Consider the following 17,254-nt stretch of genomic DNA (forward strand, 5'->3'; position numbering starts at 1 on the left):
TGCCAGTATTTTATTGAGGATTTTTGCATCGATGTTCATCAGGGATATTGGTCTAAAATTCTCTTTTTTTGTTGTGTCTCTGCCAGGCTTTGGTATCAGGATGATGTTGGCCTCATAAAATGAGTTAGGGAGGATACCCTCTTTTTCTATTGATTGGAATAGTTTCAGAAGGAATGGTACCAGCTCCTCCTTGTACCTCTGGTAGAATTCAGCTGTGAATCCATCTGGTCCTGGACTTTTTTTGGTGGGTAGGCTATTAATTGTTGCCTCAATTTCAGAGCCGACATAACAGAATTTTTATTAGACCCTTTAATTATATACATATAGATAGTATTTAAAAATTAAACAAGGTACAAAAAAACTAGGAAAAATATTTGTAGCTAATTTGACAAGAGTTAGTATAGTGTTATACAAAAAAGCTATTAAGATAAAACACTGTTTCCGACAGTGCTGACGGGCAAAAGGCATGAAAAGACAAAGGGGTTAATATGATTAACAGATAACATGGAAAAGTTATTCAATTTCAGCTTCACCAGAAATCAGTATACCAGTTTTTGCTAAGCAAATTAGCCAAAGTTAAAGAAAGAACTAGTGACATCATCCAAAGCTTCTAAGTATGTGATAAAACAAGGAACTGATATATGTTTGATGGCAATATAAAATTTGTACCATCCTCCAGTGTGGCAGTAAGTATATGCAAGGATCTTAAAAATGTTCATGCTTTTTGATAATTTAACTTCTGGAATCTATACTTAGGGAATGATCCTAAATGAGAAAAAAATATACATTATGCAGAAAGACAATAGTCAAAATATTGTTTATGGTTGCAAACCACCTGAATATTGAACAGTAGGAGAACACAAGATAAATTATTGTATATTTATTTGAGGATATATTTATATAAATAGACATGATATGTTTATCAAATATTTATTTGAGCAAATATGAATCAACATGGACACAACTTCCATAATCAAAATGCTGAGAAGGAAATGAAAGCAAGTTGTAGAATACTTTATACATTTCATGGTACTGATTATATAAAGCTTAAAACATGTAAATAATATTACATATTACTTAGCAATATATACATATGTGGTAAAAGTATAAAGAGTAGGCTGGGCCTGGTGACTCGCACCTGTAATCCTAGCACTTTGGGAGGTGAGGCGGGCAGATTGCCTGAGCTCAGGAGTTAGAGACCAGCCTGAGCAACACGGTGAAACCCCGTCTCTACTAAAATACAAAATAAATTTGCTGGTCGTGGTGGCGTGCGCCTATGGTCCCAGCTGCTTGGGAAGCTTAGGCAGGAGAATTGCTTGAGCCCGGGAGGCAGAAGTTGCAATGAGCCGGGATCGGGCCACTGCACTCCAACCTGGGCGACAGAGCGAGACTTTGTCTTAAAAAAAAAAAAAAAGTATAAAGAAATGCATGGGCTGAATAATCACCAAATTTCAGAAAGTGGTTACATATGTTAGAGATGGAGGAAGCTGCAAATGAGGATGATTACACAGAGGGTATCAGCTACACTGACAATGTTTTATTTCTTAAGCTCTGTGGGATACATGGATGTTCATTCCATTATTCTTTTTCTCTTTTTGTGTATCTTAAATCTTTCATGGTAAATTTACAACATTATGTAGCTATAAAATAGTTCCATGGAAAGTCAATATAATAACACGGAAAAAGGTGCCTTCGCTGGGGGAGGCGGGGCATGCCGGGCCGCGCGCGGGCTGCAGGGAACGGGGCGGAGCACGGCCGCGCCGGCGCATTGAGGGAAGCGGCAACCGCTGCGACGGACGTGTTCCTCATGATTCGGCGCCATAAGACCGCCATCTTCACTGATGCCGAGGAGTCCAGCGCGGTATTGGAGCTGAAGCGCATCGTGGAGGGAATCCTCAAGCGGCCTCCCGACGAGCAGCGGCTGTACAAGGACGACCAGCTCTTGGATGATGGCAAGACACTTGGCGAGTGTGGCTTCACCAGCCAAACAGCACGGCCACTGGCTCCAGCCACAGTGGGGCTGGCCCTCCGGGCAGACGACACCTTTGAGGCCCTGTGCATCGAGCCGTTCTCCAGCCTCAAAGTTGTTATATGTTACTAAGAAAGGAGAATTGTTGGTTTACTTTTCTGTGTTAAGTTTCAGAAGTTGGCAAAAATTCCTGATGGGTATCAATAAATCTCGTGTAAGTCAATCATAATGAGCAAGTGAGAAGAAAAATAAGGCAAACATATTTGTAAAAACAATGATGATCTTGTCCCTACTGGAATAACAAAATGTATTTGTTTTACCTATTTCAATACTTGTTTATAATACGGCTTTGCATGCCTAAAGATGAAAGAAAAGGCAGTATTTCACAGTTTTGAAGGTAAGGCAACAGTGACATTAAAAAAAAAAAGACCAGGCTGGGCGCCGTAGCTCACGCCTGTAATCCCAGCACTTTGGGAGGCTGAGGTGGGCGGATCAAGAGGTCAGGAGATCAAGACAATCCTGGCTAACATGGTGAAACCCCGTCTCTACTAAAAATACAAAAAAATTAGCTAGGCGTGGTGGCACGCGCTTGTAGTCCCAGCTACTTGGGAGACTGAGGCAGGAGAATGGCGTCCTGGCGTGAACCTGGGAGGGTGGAGCTTGCAGTGAGCCAAGATCGCGCCACTGCACTCTAGCCTGGGCAACAGAGCAAGACTGTCTCACAAAAAAAAAAAAAAAAAACAACAGAAGCATCACCAGTTTCTATCTATGTCTGCACTTGGGGACAGATGGCATTTTATTAAATTCCTACAAAGCAAGTCTATAAATTGGGTGGATGGAATAAACACAAAAATTTGGAAATTCAGAGAGCCTCTGTGATGTATGACATTGGCAAAAATCAACTTCAGATCTCTAGTGGTGAGTGCTGTAGCTTTTCATCTCATGGATACACTGTTTATTTGAAGTGTGGCAGGCTGGGCGCGGTGGCTCAAGCCTGTAATCCCAGCACTTTGGGAGGCTGAGGCAGGCGGATGACGAGGTCAGGAGTTTGAGACCAGCCTGGGCAACATGGTGAAACCTCATCTCTACTAAAAATACAAAAATTAGCCACACGTGGTGGTGGGCACCAGTAGTCCCAGCTACTCAGGAGGCTGAGGCAGGGTAATCACTTGAGCCCGGGACGCGGAGGTTGCAGTGAGCTGAGATTGCACCACTGAACTCCAACCTGGGTGACAGAGCGAGACTCCATCTCGACAACAACAACAAAAAGAATATCACTGTCTTTTTAGTCTTCTCATAGGCTTTACTGCCATATGTGCTGGAAAAATCCATCCAAGTTTTTTCGTCTGATTTGCATGAGCAATATCTATTTCTGAGGATTATTCATGGATTACCCATAAATATTCAGAAAAATGTTCCTGTAGATCTTAATCTTTGCTATATTTGGCTTAGGGTTTTGTTTTCTAAAAAATTTTCCATTTCCTTTCTCCCATTCACCATAAGATTCTCCCTAGTTTACCATTTGGTCAGCCACGATATTTGCAGTCTCACTTGGATCAAATGGGACTATGTATATGAAAGGCTCTGTGTGTTGTAGAACACTATACAAAAAGATGGGTTTTACTCAAGATAAAAATATTTTGTCCTGTATTGAGTTTTTAAAATTAAGCTTTAAGTAAACAACAAAAAAGATGTCTGAATGTTTCATCAGTGAAAATTCTTAGAAAGTATTTTCAATGCTGGCTGGGCGCGGTGGCTCAGCCTGTAATCCCAGCACTTTGGGAGGCCGAGGCGGGCCGATCACGAGGTCAGGCGATCGAGACCATCCTGGCTAACACGGTGAAACCCCGTCTCTACTAAAAATACAAAAAAAAAAAAAAAAAAAAAATTAGTCGGGCGTGGTGGCGGGCGCCTGTAGTCCCAGCTACCTGGGAGGCTGAGGCGGGAAAATGGTGTGAACCTGGGAGGCGGAGCTTGCAGTGAGCCGAGATCGTGCCACTGCACTCCAGCCTGGGCAACAGAGCAAGACTATGTCTCAAAAAAAAAAAAAAAAAAGTATTTTCTATAATGTTTTCTGGGAGCTGTCATTTAAAACACGAATCATTCATATCTTCTTAGCCTACTCTACTAAAGGTTTTGTGCTTGTTTTTGTTTTTCTCTTTACATTTTCCTTTCCAGTACTACTTCTCTGCTCTTGTTTGTAAGGAAAGCAAGCAAACCACTGGCCCAAAGTCTACAACTGTTTTTCTCTTCCATCCCTTTTATGTTCTTTTGTCATTTCCCCTATTATTGTTCAGCTAGCCATCAAGCCAAATTATAAACAAAATTATAAAAGATGGCAAAAAGCCACCGTTTGTTTAAAACAGGCTGGAAAGCAACCTTCTCCAACAAACAGGTAGCAATCCAGCACAAGTGAACACACACAAAGGGGCCACTGGGCTGCGACCCATTAACTCTCTTGGGACCAACTGGTGCGATCAGAGGAAAGAGAATCACAGATTGCTCAGTCCGATCAGAGGAAAGAGAATCACAGATTGCTCAGTTGTGTTTCCTGCTGTCAGTGAGGAGTAGAGAGAATCAAAACTAGGCTTGGCAAGTGAACAGACCATAGGCAAAGTAGTGGAACCAGTCAAGCGTGTCTGGGGCAGAAACCTTGACCTCAGGATTCCAGAAATCCTTTCTAACAATCGAATCATCTCACACATCTCATTTTTTGAAGGATCAAGTTAAGTGCATAGTAGGCTCATGAACTTGTATTTTTCTTTGGCATTTCCTGTAATTATTGTTACTATTTAGGGAAAACTATTAATTTGTGTTTATTTTGTGTCTAGTCACCAAACTGTCTTGTAGACTTAATTGTATACTCTGCATGTAACGATAATTTTGTTTTCTCTTTTCTAATAATTATCTCTTATTTTTGTTCTGTATTTTACTGCATTGGTTTGAACTTGCAAGGCAGTACTGTTTGTTTGCTTGTGGAGACAGGTTTTCACTTTGTTGCCCAGGCTGAATGCAGTGGTATAACCATACCTCACTGCAGTCTCACACTCATGGGCTGAAGCAATCCCAGCCTCAGCCTCCAGAGTAGCTACCACTACAGGTATGTGCTACCATGCCTGGCTAATTTTTCAATGTTCTGTAGAGAGTGGGGTGTAGCTATGTTGCCCAGGCTGGTCTGGAATCCTTGGGTCTCAATCAATCTTCCTACCTTAGCCTCCCAAAGTGTTGGGATTACAGTCATGAGTCATTGTGTTCAGGCTCAAGGCATTGTTAAATAATTGCAATATATGGGGCATCGTTGTCACCTCCTTTTTTTTTTTTTTTGAGACGGAGTCTCGCTCTGTTGCCCAGGCTGGAGGGCAGTGGCGCAATCTCAGCTCACTGCAAGCTCTGCCTCCCAGGTTCATGCTGTTCTCCTGCCTCAGCCTCCCGAGTAGCTGGGACTATAGGCACCCATCACCATGCCCGGCTAATTTTTTTGTATTTTTAATAGAGACGGGGTTTCGTCGTGTTAGCCAGGATGGTCTTGATCTCCTGACCTCGTGATCCGCCCATCTCAGCCTCCCAAAGTGCTAGGATTACAGGCCTGAGCCACCGCACCCGGCCGTCACCTCCTTAAAAAAAAACAAACAAAAAAAATAGAGACGAGGTCTCACTATGTTGCCCAGGTTGGTCTCGAACTCCTGCACTCAGGTGATCCTCCTGCCTCAGCCTACCACAGTGCTGAGATTACAGATGTGAGCCACCATGCTTGTCTCTATTTTTCTTTTTATCATCTCTTTTTTATAGGAATGCTTCAGTTGATTATCATAAGTAGGATATTGTAGGGAGTTGAATTTTATCCCCCTAAAAAGATACTCAAGGTCTAATCCCTCTCCCGCTCCTCATACCTGTCAATGCAACTTTCTTCAGGAATAGGGCTTTTGTAGATGTAGTAAGTTAAGATGAGTTTATACTTGATAAGGGTGGACCCTAAATACAATGATTATTGTCCTTGTAAAGGGAGAGGGAGATCTGGAAATGAAAACAGTTCAGGGAAGACGGGCAGGTGAAGGCAGAAGCAGAAAGTGAAGTGATGAAACTGCAAGCCAGGAAATTCCAAGGATTGCTGGTGAACACAGGAATTTAGGAAGAGGCAAGAAAGAATTCTTTCCCAGAGACTTCTGAGGGAATACAGCCTTGCCAATAGCTTATTTCAGCCTTCTAGATCTCAGAGCTGGGAGCGAATGAATGTCTATTGTTTCAATCTTCCAGTTTATGGTAGTTTGTTCCTAGGAAACTAATACATATATTGTTTACGTTTGAAAATAGGTATTTAAGAACATTTCTACTTCTCTTTGACTAGGATATTTTGTAAAATTAATGAGGAATAAACACTCTTTAATCAAATGAGTTTTTAGCATCTTGCTTGCTAAAATGTATGCATTTTTTAAAAAGTATGTATTTTAGTTTTAAAATTGTATATGTATATGCACATAAATTTAATATTTGTTATAAATCCATAAATGCAATCATGTTATATATCTTGGATTTTACGTTTTTCATATTGTGATCTTTTTCTTCTTGTTTTCCTTCTTGTTTTGCTTTGCACTCTCCTGTTCTCCTGCCCCTCTGCCTACTTCACCCTAACCCACATACCCAGGTAACTGTATATTCACAGATGTTTATATATTTGCATACATACACACACACACACACACACATTTTTTTTTCATTATTTGTTTTACAAAATGAAATATCACACATTTGATGGTCAATTTTATGTGTCAACTTGGTTATTCCCTCAGTTACTCATCTAGCTGTTGTGATTAAAGTCCATAATCATGACTTTTAGTAAAGGAGAATATCTTAGATCATCTGGTTGGGCCTCATCCGTTCAGTTGAAAGGCCTTAAGAGTAGAACCGAGGTTTCTGGGAAGAAGATTCCACCTGTGGGTAGCAGCCTCAGCCCATGCCAGAGAGTGCCACCTGCCCTTCCTTATGGCCTGCTCTATGGATTCAGACTTGCCTAGCTTGACCTGATGATTAATCGATCAATTGTGTAATTGAATTTCCTTCAACAAATCCCTTATGATGTCTCCTGCTGTTTCTGTTTTCCTAATTGAGCCCTGACTGATAGAATAGACTTTTTCTCATTTTGCCTTTTTCATTCAGCAATATATCTTGGAAATTATTCTAAGTCCACTGACATAGCTATTGTTCATCCATTTTAATTGCTGCATATTATTTTATGGTGTAGATGTGCCATTATTTTTTGACTATTTCCAGTTTCATGCCATTATGGAAAACGCTGACTTAAATGCCTTATATTCGTTCTTTTCTTTCCTCAAGATAGAATCCCAGAATGGAGAATTTTTGAGTTAAACAATTATACAAATATTTCCTATAATATGTATAGTCATAGTTATCCCTTGGTATCCTTGGGGATGGGTTCCAGGCACCTGGGGGTACCAAAATCCACATATGCTCAAGTCCCTTATATAAAATGGCATCGTATTTGCATATAACCTAGACACATCCTGCCACATACTTTAAATCCTTTCTAGATTACATATTATAATACCACATAAAAGTGATGGCCAATTTTATGTGTCAACTGGTTATTCCATCGACTACTAATCTAGGTGTTGCTGTGATGAAAATCTATAATCAATGACTTTTAGTAAAGGAGTATATCTTAGATAATCTGGGTGGGCCTCATCCAATCAGTTGAAAGAAGGGAAGGGAAGAACTGAGATTTCTAGGAAGAAGAAATTCCACCTGTGGATAGTAGCCTCAGACCATCAGCCTCAACAACAATACAATGTAAATGCTACGTAAATGGTTGTTATACTGTATTGATTCTTTTCTTTTCTTTTCTTTTTTTTTTTTTTTGAGACAGAGTCTTGCTCTGTCACCCAGACTGAAGTGCAGTGGAACGATCTCCCCTTCTTGCAACCTCTGCCTCCTGGGTTCAAGCAATTCTCTTGCCTCAACCTCCCAAGTAGTTGGGATTACAGGCGTGCACCACTACACCCAGCTAATTTTTGTATTTTTAGTAGAGATGGGGTTTCACCATGTTGGCCAGGCTGCTCTCAAACTCCTGACCTCAGGTGATCCGCCAGCCTTGGCCTCCCAAAGGGCTGGGATTACAGGTATGAGCCACTGCACCTGGCCTTGGGTGGGGATACAACCAAACCGTATCACCACTATATACTTGATTCTTATTTGTATTATATTTATTGTAGTATTATTATTTTTAATTGCTTTTTTCCAAATATTTTCAAATCTTTGCTTGGTTGAATCCATGGATGGGGAACCTACAGATACAGAGGGTGGACTGTATACCTTTATACATATTTAATTTTAATTGATGTTACTACCTCCTTTCCTAAAAAGCTGGAACAATTCATAGCACGACTAATGTATGAAAATACAAAGTCATAGGTGCTACAGTTCTTTTTACCTTTTTTCTGTCTGATGAACATAAAGTGATATTTGTAATAATAATTATTTTAATTTCCATATTCCTGATATGTAGTTTGAGCACTTTTAATACAGCTTCTGGCATTTAGATTTGTTTTCCCTAAAATTTTCTTGATATTCTGTGTCTATGATTAGGTTGTTTACCTTTTCTTATAAATTTGTAAGAAATTCCTCTTTGTTCTCTGGCCTTGCTCGGTGGCTCATGCCTGTAATCTCAGTATTTTGGGAGGCCAAGACTGGTGTGTTGCTTGAGCCCAGGAGTTCGAGACCAGCCTGGGCAACATAGCAAAACCCTCTCTCTACAAAAAATAGGCCTGGCTCAGTGGCTTATGCCTGTAATCTCAGCAATGGTGAGGCCATGACAGGCGGATCATTTGAGCCCGGGAGTTTGAGAACAGCCTGGGCAATATGGCAAAACCCTACAAAATAAAAAATAATAAAATTAGTCAAGCATGGTAGCATGCACCTGTAGTCCCAGTGACTTGGGAGGCTGAGGTGGGAGGATTGCTTGAGCTTGGGGAGTCAAGGCTACAGTGAGCTGTGACTGTGTTACTGCACTCCAGCCTGAACAGCAGAATAAGACCTTGTCTCAATTAAAAAATAAATAAAAAGAAATTATTCTTTGTTCTGTCACAAAAATTTTTATGTACTGTTTATCGAATTTATTTATGGTATATATAGCTAAAGTTTTTGTTTAGCTGTTTGTAAATATGCCTATTGTCTTCATTATAGTTTTTGTTTGTTTGTTTTTACAATTACAGCTTCTCAGTTTCAAAACTTGGGTAAAGGTCACCATTGTCCCTAGAAGAGATGGTACAGGTAGTATCTTAGATTGTCTTGCAAGATGTTTATTACTTTATTGTTGTATTTGTCTTTAATTTAGTCTTTTTTTAATGATATATTCACCTAAAAAAACCCAAGAGATCATAATAAATCTTAATCATATTTTAAACAAAGGGAGAAGTAAATTCTCCTTTTCAAATTCTTAGCCAATTTAAAAATGTTCTTTGATTAATATAATTTTCAGAAATTCCAAAGCAATTTTAATAGCACCATTGAGCTATAATTGACATATAATTTCAAAATATTTCCTTTGGAACTTTTGCAATCCTTCCCCTGCCAACCTTTCTTTACTCCCCAAGCAATCCCTGATCTGCTTCCTATCACTACAGATTAGTTTGCATTTTCTAGGATTTAATATAAATGGAATCATGCAGTAAATACTCTTTTGGGGAGTCTGGTTTATTTTACTTAGGATAATTATTTTGAGATCATGCTGCACATATAACTGGCTCATTTCTTTTTATTGCTGAATAGTACTAGATTGTATGGATATACCACTTGTATTGGTCCATTTTCGTGCTGCTGATAAAGACATATCCAAGACTGGGCAATTTACAAAAGAAAGAAGTTTAATTGGACTTAACAGCTCCACGTGGCTGGGGAAGCCTCACAATCATGGTGGAAGGGAAGGAGGAGCAAGTCACGTCTTACATGGATGGCAGCACTCAGAGAGAGAGAGAGAGAGAGAGCTTGTGCAGGGAAACTCCCCCTTGTAACACCATCAGATCTTGTGAGACCCACCCACCATTGCAAGAACACCATGGGAAATACCTGCCTCCATGATCCAGTTACCTCCCACCGGGTCCCTCCCATAACATGTGGGAATTCAAGATAAGATTTGTGGGATATCACCACTAGATACTTGCCCATTCAAATGCTAATGAACAATCTAGTTTTTGGCTATTATCAAATATAAACATTCATATACAAGGTTTTTTTTGTGTGTGTGAGATAGGGTATTGTTCTGTCATCTAGGCTGGAGTGCAGTGGTGCAATCGTGACTCATTGCAGCCTCAACCTCCTGGGCTCAAGCAATCCCCCTAACTCAGCCTCCTGAGTAGCTGGGACTACATATGCATAACACTATGCCCAAATGATTTTGTATTTCTTTGTAGAGATGAGGTTTTACCATGTTGACTAGATTGGTCTTGAACCTCTGGGATCAAGGAATCCACCTGCCTCAGCCTCCAAAATTGGGATAGCAAGCATGAGCCTCATATACAAATTTTTATATGGACATATGCTTTCATTTTCTCTTTGGTAAATACCTAGGAGTAGAAGGACCAAGGCATATGATAGGTATATGTTTAATGTTTTAAGAAACTGCTAAGCTTTTCCCAAATTGCTCATACAATTTATATTCCCACTAACAGTTATGACAGTTCCAATTGCTCCACATTTTGTCAATTCTTGGTGTGGTCAGTCTTTTTTATTTTTGGACATTCTATTAATAATATGTACACACCTATTAGTGGTATTGCATGTGGTTTTTTTTTTGAGACAGAGTCTCATTCTGTCACCCAGGCTGGAGTGCAGTGGCACAATCTCAGCTCACTGCAACCTCCGCCTCCTGGGTTCAAGCGATTCTCTTGCCTCAGCCTCCCGAGTAGCTGGGATTACAAGCGTCCTCCACCATGCCTGGCTAATTTTGTGTTTTTAATAGCGACAGGGTTTTGCCATGTTGGCCAGGCTGGTCTCGACTCCTGACCTCATGATCTGCCCGCCTTGGCCTTCCAAAGTGCTGGGATTACAGGTATGAGCCATTGTGCCCAGACTGCATGTGGTTTTAATTTGCATTTCCCTAATGACTGATGATGTACAGCATCTTTTTATGTGATTATTCACCATGCATACATCTCCTTTGGTGAGGGGGTCTGTTTATTTATTTATTTATTTATTTTCCAGTGAGAAGCCTGCTGTGGTTCTTACTTTTGTTCCCCTATATGTAATTTGATCACTACTCTGCTGAGGATTCAAGGAGGCCTTCTGTACATCTCCAGAGCTCTCTATCTCTCTGTGTAGCTCTCTTCTGACACTCTGCCCTGCAATCTCGAGTCTCCCTGGAAGCCCAGTCATGTCTCCTCAATTGAAAGAAATTGCCAAGCTCCTCCGGGGTTTTTCACTCTGCACTGCAGTGTGTCATTTTCTGCAGGAAGTTTACTAGAGTTTCTAGAGCTTACTGCAGAGAGCAAAGCATACTGCAGCTCTAGTTAGCTGGAGTAATTGTGGTGCAGGTCTCCTCTCTTTGGTTTCTATCCTTTGTTCCCTTATGTTCACTTTCTTAAACATTGTAATTTTAAATACTTTGTCTGATTTTTTTTTTCTTAGTTGTTTTAGGTGAGGGAATAAATACAGTCCCATTTTTCCCTCTTGGCTGAAAGCAGAAGTTCTTTACCAAAATGTTTCTGAATTTATATAAAAATAGTACAAAACAGTGTATATGTTTTCTCATGAATTAAAAACTTTTTTATCTTTCCGTAGTGGCCTGATTTATCTCTGGCAGCGCTTTCCGTCTTAAGATCTATTTTGTCTGACAGTAATTCTAGTTTTCCTTCAGTTAGGGTTTGCCTGATGTCTTTTTCTACATTTTGACTTTCAGCACTTGCTGTGTCTTTTTTTCCCCTTTATTTTTATTTTTTAAAGTTTTTTTTTACCCATGACACCTGTCCAGGAGGTCCTCAAAACATGTGCCCCTGTGTCTTTATTTTTTAGATGTCTTTTTAAAAACAGCTTGTAGGTGTGTGTGTAGTTGTGACTTTTTCTTTTTGTTGCATTGTCTAGTTGCTTTACATTTATTATAATCTAGATTTATTATTATTATTATTATTTTTTTTTTGGGACAGACTCTCACTCTGTGGCCCAGGCTGGAGTGCAGTGGCGCCATCTCGGCTCACTGCAACCTCCGCCTCCTGGGTTTAAGTGATTCTCCTGCCTCAGCCTCCCGAGTAGCTGGGATTACAGGCACCTGCCACCACGCCTGGGTAATTTTTGTATTTTTACTAGAGACAGGGTTTCACCCTGTTGGCCAAGCTGATCTCAAACTCCTGACCTCAGGTGATCCTCCCACCTTGGCCTCCCAAAGTGCTGGGATTACAGGTGTGAGCCATTGTGCCTGGCCAAAGTTTTTTTTAATGATCATAGATTTATAATATATGTTAGCAGATCATATCCTCAGAAACCTACAAGTTGGTTTCTTTTTTCCTAATCCCTGTGCTCTTTTTCTTTGTCTTATTTGCATTGGTTAATCTCTCAGGACCATGTTAATTAGAAATGGAGTAACAGCATCCATCACTTGTTCCTGACATTCAGTTGGAATGCTTTTAAAAGTTTAGCATTAATTATATTTGTTGTGATGGCTTTTTGGAACCAGTTTCTTTTCCTCTTCCTCTGCCTCCTCCTCCTCCTTCTCTTCCTCTTCTTCTTCTTCCTCTTCCTCTTCTTCTTTTTCTTTTTTTTTGAGGCGGGGTCTCGCTCTGTTGCCCAGACTGAAGTGTAGTGGTGCAATCTCTGCTCACTGCAACCTCCACCTCCCAGGCTCAAGTGATTCTTGTGCCTCAGCTTCTTGAGTAGCTGGTATTACAGGTGTGTGCCACCAGGCCCAGCTAATATTTGTATTTTAAGTAGAGACAGGGTTTCCCCATGTTGGCCAGGCTGGTCTTGAACTCCTGACCTGAAGTAATCTGCCTGCCTGGGCCTCCCAAATTGCTGGGATTACAGACATGATCCACCATGCCTGGCCTTTGGATCCAATTTCTATTATATTGGCGAAATATCTCCTTATTAAAAATCTCTAATATCATAACATTTGGGTTTCTGCTTAAGGCTTTTTCATATTAACTGAATTTTACTCTAAAATATAATTATCTGATGTGCTATGAAATATGAATTCCTGCTAAAGCCTTTCCTAAATCCAAGGTATTCATAAGGTTTGAATGAGTATGAATCCATCGGTGTCAGATGTGGCATGACTTCTGTTCGAGAGATTTCATTCGTTTTTTTCACTGGCATTCGTTCTCTTATGTAGAGCACTGGTTAAACATGGAGTGAAGGCTTTACCACACGTTTTACATTCACACTGTTTATTACCCGTGTGGGTTCTGACATGGGCAGTAAGCAGTATGATACAGAGAAAGCTCTTCCACCCATAGTGTATTCACAGGGTGTTTACCCCGTCATGAATACTGTAATATTTAATGATGAATAGCTTGTGCCCGAAGATTGTTGTGCTTTCATTATCTTCACAGGGCAACCCTCAGATCTGAATTTTCTTTTCTTCCCTTTTTATTTTTTGAGACAGGGTGTCACTCTGTCACCCAGGCTGGAGTGCAGTGGTGGGATTGCGGCTCACTGCAGTCTCCGCCTCCCCAGGCTCAGGTGATCCTCGCACCTCTGTTTTTGCATTTTATTTTTAGTAGAGACAGGATTTCATCATGTTGCCCAGGCTGGTCTTGAACTCCTGTGCTCAAGCGATCCACCCACCTTGGCCTCCCAAAGTGCAGGGATTACAGGTGTGAGCCACCACGCCCGGCCTCAAATCTGAATTTTCTCATGCCCAGTGGAATTTGATTTGCCACTAAGTGCTTTCTCACCTTCCCTACTTGCGTAGGGTTTATCTCCAGTATGACCTCTCTGGTAGGAAGTTTGACTTCTGAATAAAAGCTTTTTCATACCTACTACATTCATAAGATTTCTTTTTTATATGGATTATGTGATGAATAATGAAGTTTTCCTTTTGGCTGAAGATTCTCCACATTTCTTACATTCATAGAGTTCTCAGTCTTTACAGTGTGAATGTTCTGATCTTTAATGAAGTATTTCTTCTAGCTAAGACACTTCCACATCGATTCCTTTCAGGGCTTTCTTTCCTGGATGAATTTTTCTCATTCTCTGTGAGATTTGATTTGCGATTGACGGCTTTCCCACTTTCCTTATGTGCATAGGAAGGACAGTCTCTCCAGCATGTCTTCTTTGGTGTCTAATGAGACTTGACATTTTAATAGCAGTTTTTCCACATTTATGACTGTTATATGGTTTCCTTCCTGTATGGTTTTCTTTTTCCCTCTCCTCTCCCCTCCTCTCCTCTCCCCTCTCCCCTCCCCTCCCCTCCCCTCCCCTCCCTCCCCTCCCCTCCTCTCCCCTCCTCTCCTCTCCTCTCCTCTCCTTCCTTCTTTCTCTTTCTTTTTCTTTCTCTCTGTCTCTCTCTCTCCCCTTCTTCTCCTTATTCTTCTTCTTTTTTTTTTTGGAAATGAGGTCTCACTCTGTTACCCAGGCTGAAGTGCAGTGGCACAATCATGGCTCACTGCAATCTCAAATCTTCTGGGCTCAGGTGATCCTCCCACCTCAGCCTCCCAAGCATCTAGTACTACAGGCATGCGCCACCACGCCAGGCTACTTTTTTCTTTTTCTTTCTTACTTTTTTTTTTTTTTTTTTTTTTTTTTTTTTTTAATAGAGACAGGTTTTCGCCATGTTCCCCAGACTGGTCTCAAACTCCTGGGCTCAAGTGATCCACTTTGGCCTCTCAAAGTGCTGGGATTAACAGGTGTGAGTCACTGTGCCACCTGGCCCCAGCTAGTTTTTCATTCAAATCTTAAAACAAAACCCAAAACACCCCAGACTGTTGCTATCTTATAAATACTCATCATCCCAGCTATCCACATTCAGATATTTCCTCACTCCCCTTCTCCCCCACAACCCCAAACTATCTTGTACCACCTAATTTCTTACTTAATAATGTTAAATTAGTTTCCCATGGCTGTTGTAACAAAGTATCACAAACGGAGTAATCAAGAAACAGGTAGCTTAAAACCTTAGAGAGGTATTCTCTCTTGGCTCTGGAGGCTAGAGGTCTGAAATCAAGGTGCCAGCCCTGTTCCCTCTGAAGCCTCTAGGGAAGAACCTTCCCATCTCCTTCCTGCTTCTGGAGGTTGCTGGCAACCCTCAGCATTCCTTGGCTGGTGGACGCATCACTCCCTGTCGCTGTTTTCAGCCTTCCTATTCCCTCCCCTGTGGATCTATGTCTTTGTTTTCTCGTCTTAAAAGAACACCAGTTACAGGTTTTTAGGGCCTACTTGATCCAGTATAACCTCATCTTAATTTATTATATCTGGAAAGTCCCTATTTTCTTTTTTCTTTTTTTGGAGAGGGAGTCTCGCTCTGTTGCCAAGGCTGGAGTGCAGTGGCACAATCTCGGCTCACTGCAACCTCTGCTTCCTGGGTTCAAATGATTCTCCTGCCTTGGCCTCCCAAGTAGCTGGGATTACAGGTGTGCACCACCACACCCAGCTATTTTTTTGTATTTTTTAGTAGAAACAGGGCTTCACTATCTTGGCCAGGCTGGTCTTGAACTCCTGACCTCAGGTGATCCATCTGCCTCAGCCTCCCAAAGTGCTGGAATTACAGGCATGAGCCACCATGCACGGCCCCTATTTTCAAATAAGGTCACATTTATAGGTTCTAGATATGAATGCTGGGGACACTATTCAACCCAGAACAGATGTCAAACACCCAGTTACATTCTTGGTCAGCCGCACCCAGACCCGTATCTTAGGCTGTTTTGTGCTCCTATCACAGAATATCTGAGACTGGATAATTTATAATAAACAGAAATTTACAGTTCATGGAGGCTGAGAAGTCCAAGATCATGAGGCTGGCATCTGGTGAGGGCCTTCCTGCCGCATTATCCAATGGCAGAAGGGCAAAGAGAGCACAAGACAGAGCAAGAGACTGAACTTGAAACCTCAAGCCCTTTTCTAATTGACATTAATCCATGAGGAGCCCTCCTGACCCAAACGCCTCTCATTAGGCCCCGCCCCGCAATACGACTGCGTTGGGGATTAAGTTTCCAGTGTATGCTTTTTGGGGCACACATGCAAACCACAGCAACCTTCTTTGGCTTCTTCCTGAACCATCTGTACTGAGGCTTCAAGCTCTGAATCACTCTGACTGGGTCACAAACTCCCTGATTGTTTGTCTGCAGCCTACCGAGTTCTCACATCAGACCTTCACTTCTGTCATCTCCTTTCTTCATGGTGTAGAGACCTGAAGACAAACGGTGGACCTTTTTTGGTTTTGTTTTGACTACCATCCTGTTTTATTATTTTGACCTTACAGAAAAGTTGCAAAAAGTTAATACAAAAATTCCCACATACCTATCACGGAGGTTTCCCCATATGTTAACATTTTAACAATGTTTGGTTTTTCATTTTCTCTCTTTGCATGTGTGTATATATATTTTTTCTGTTTTTGAACTGTTTTGAGTGTAAATTGCAGATCTATTTTCCCTTTACTCAGTGTGTTTTTCCTAAAAGCAAGGACATATTTCTATAAATTCATAATACAATGACCATAATCAGGAAATTAACATTTGTACATTATCACAGTATCATCTAATCCACAGACCTTACTCCAACGTGACCAGTTAGTTGATCTACTAACATCCTTTATGTCTATAAGAAATGCTTTTTACTGATCTAGAATCCAATACAGGGCATATATTTCATTTAGGATTTTTTTTTATTTTTGAGACAGGGTCTTGCTCTGTCACCCAGGCTGGAGTGAAGTGGTGTAAACATGGCTCACTGCAGCCTCCAACTCCAAGACACAAGTGATCCTCCCACCTCAGCCTCCCAAGTAGCTAGGACTACAGGTACATGCCACCAAACCTGGCTAATTTTAAATTTTTTTGTAGAGACATGGTCTCACCATGTTGCCCAGGCTGGTCTCCAACTCCTGGTCTCACGCTCTCCTCCTGCCTCAGCCTCCCAAAGTGTTGGGATTATAGGCATGAGCCACCATGCCTAGCCTAGTTCTGTCTTTTTATTCTCCTTTAATCTGGAACAGTTTTTCAGGCTTTCTTTGCCTTTCATGACATACTTTTTTGTTTTTTTTCTTTTTGAGACGAAGTCTCGCTGTATCATCTGGGCTGCAGTGCAGCGGTGTGATCATAGCTCCCTGCAGCATATTAGTCGTTTTCGTTG

General features: G+C 41.1%; 1 pseudogene; it reads left to right on the top strand.

Annotated features, from left to right (window-relative positions):
• Positions 1 to 1,711: 1,711 nt before the first annotated feature.
• LOC104656818 lies at positions 1,712 to 2,101 on the top strand (annotated as a pseudogene).
• Positions 2,102 to 17,254: the final 15,153 nt, after the last annotated feature.

Source organism: Rhinopithecus roxellana, chromosome 15 (assembly GCF_007565055.1).
Source record: "Rhinopithecus roxellana isolate Shanxi Qingling chromosome 15, ASM756505v1, whole genome shotgun sequence".
Classification (NCBI taxonomy): Eukaryota; Metazoa; Chordata; class Mammalia; order Primates; family Cercopithecidae; genus Rhinopithecus; species Rhinopithecus roxellana.